This window comes from Chrysochloris asiatica, unplaced genomic scaffold (assembly GCF_000296735.1).
Source record: "Chrysochloris asiatica unplaced genomic scaffold, ChrAsi1.0 scaffold00001, whole genome shotgun sequence".
NCBI classification, from domain to species: domain Eukaryota; kingdom Metazoa; phylum Chordata; class Mammalia; order Afrosoricida; family Chrysochloridae; genus Chrysochloris; species Chrysochloris asiatica.
The window spans coordinates 48,515,879-48,518,721 of NW_006408519.1; positions in this window are offsets into that span (position 1 = coordinate 48,515,879).

Here is a 2,843-nt window from a genome sequence, read left to right on the forward strand (position 1 = left end):
ACAACCTTGTCGCACACCTTTCTTAATTTTAAACCATTCAGTATTCCCATGTTCTGTTCGAACAACTGCTTCTTGGTCCAGGTACAGATTCGACACAAGCACAATTAAGTGTTCTGGAATACTCATATTTCGCAATGTTGTCCATAGCTTGTCATGATCCACACAATCAAAAGCCTTTGTGTAGACAACAAAACACAGGTAAACATCTTTCTGATATTCTTTGTTTTCAGTCAAGATCCATTGTACATCGGCAGTGATATCCCTCATTCCATGGCCTCTTCTGAATCTGGCTTGAACCTCTGGAAGTTCTCTGTCAATGTATGATTGCAGCCATTTCTGCATTACCTTTAGTAAAATTTTACTCGCATGGGATATCAAAGATATTGTCCAATGATCTCCGCATTCTGTTGGGTCACCTCTCTTTGGAATGGGCACAAATATGGATCTTTTCCAATCAGTTGGCCAGATAGTTGTCTTCCAAATTTGTTGGCATAGATGAGTGAATGCCTCCTGTGCTGCCTCACTTTCTTGAAAGATTTCAATTTTTATTCCATCAATTCCTGGAATCTTATTCTTTGCCAATTTCTTCAATGCACCTTGGACTTCTTCCTTAAGTATCATTGGCTCTTGATTATATGCTACCTCTTGAAACGGTTGAACATTAATCATTTCCTTTTGGTACAGTGACTCTGTATTCGTTACATCTTCTTTTGATGCTTTCTGCATCATTCAATAATTTGCCCAGAAAATCCTTCAATAACGAAAGTCGAGGCTTAATTTTTTTCTTCAGTTCCTCCAGCTTGAGAAATGCTGAGCATGTTCTTCCTTTTTGGTTTTCTGACTCCAGATCTTTGCACATTTTGTTGTAATATTTGACTTTGTCTTCTCGAGCTGACATTTGAAATTTTCTGTTCAGCTCTCCTCATTTCTTCCATTTGCTTTAGCATCGCTACGCTGGAGAGCAAGTTTCAGTGTTTCTTCTGACATCCATTTTGACCTTTTCCTTCTTTCTTGTCTTATCAATGACTTTTTGTTTTCTTCCTGTATGATGTTCTTAATGTCATCCCACAACTCTTTCTGGTCTTCAGTCTTTAGTGTTTAATGTATCAAATCTGTTCTTCAGATGATCTCTAAATTCAGGTGGGATATATCCAAGGTCATATTATGGCTCTCCTGGACTTGTTTTCATTTTCTTCAGCTTCAGTCTGAATTTGCATATGAGCAGTTGATGGTCTGTTCCACACTCTGCCCATGGAAGAGATGATATAGTAGACAAAGGGAAAGATTAAGAGCTTTAGAGGCATAGCTGCCTGTGGAAAGGGAGAATTGGTTTGAAACTTTTGGAACATTATTTCAATTTCTTCACTCTCAATTTTCTCATCTGAATAAGTTACATCAATAATAATGACTGTCTTTTAGTTTTGTTTGAGGATTAAATATGACATTGTATGTGACGTGCTTAGCACATCATGAACCACATAGTAACACGTTCAAGAAATTTTTGCCATTAATAGTTAATGTTTCTAACCTTAAAGTTTATTGTTAAGATGAGACAGGTTGTTTCTGAAATCACAGGGGAATGCAAAGTACCTAAAAGCCAAACCTTCTTGAAGAAGGAAGAAATTAAAGTACTCATACTACTCAATATCAAAACTTCATGTAAAGCTACAGCATTCAAGAGAATGTGGTGTTTGTGTAAACAAATCCATGGGATTGGTGAAATTACCCACTCAGATATGCACTTTGTTATTTGACATTTCAATAAGCAAAAGAATAGTCTTCAACAAATGGTATAGGAAAAACTGAATAAATATGAGGAAAACATAATCAGCTTCTCCCTCATGCTACATAGGGCATTACTTCAAGATGGTTCAATGTATCTAAGAATAAGCTAAAAGCATAAAGCTTCTGAAATGAAATATAGAAGAATATCTTTACAATCTTGAGATAAAAAACTTTTTTGAATAAGACATAGTAAGTACTTCAAAGAAGAATTGCTTAATTGGATTTCATCAAAATGAAAAGAACCCCTCATCAAATACACTGTTATTAAATGAAAAGTTTGGGAAGAATTCTCAAAATGCACTTATCTGAATCCAGAATATATAGAGAACTCCTACATATCAATAAAATGGAGACAATTGATCTCATTTAAACACTGACAGCAGATTTCAATAGATACCTCACAAAAGAAGAGGTAAAAATTACCAATAATTGCTTGAAAAGATATTCACTAGAGAAATGGAAATAGAAATTTAAATTACAATACGATACATTTTTATATCTACTAGAATTTAGGAGTGACATTTATAAACTAATATCATCAAATTTTGGTGCATATATGGAGCAACTGAAACATTCATATTTTGCTGATTGGAATGTCAAATGATACAACAACTTTGGAAAATTATCTGACATTTCATAAAATTAAATATAAACTAGCCTGTTGTTGTTGTTAAGTGCACTTGGAAATCATTGAGCAAAATATACAGACATTAGCTGTGTTTTTAAATGTTGAGAAAATAAACACTAGTATTCACCAGAGTCCTGGTATGATGCTGTAGGATAAACACTGGACTGTGAACCACAAGGTCAGCAGTTCTAACTCACCAGATGCTCCTTGGAAACCCAACAAAAGGTCACCATGAGTCAGAAGACAGCACTTAAACAACTGTGTGTTTGCTCTGCATGAAGCATAGTATTGAACACTAGATAATTCCCTTCATTTAAAAATAGATAGATAGATAGATAGATAGATGATAGATAGATAGATAGATAGATAGATAGATAGATAGATAGATAGATAGATGATAGATAGATAGATAGATAGATAGATAGATAGA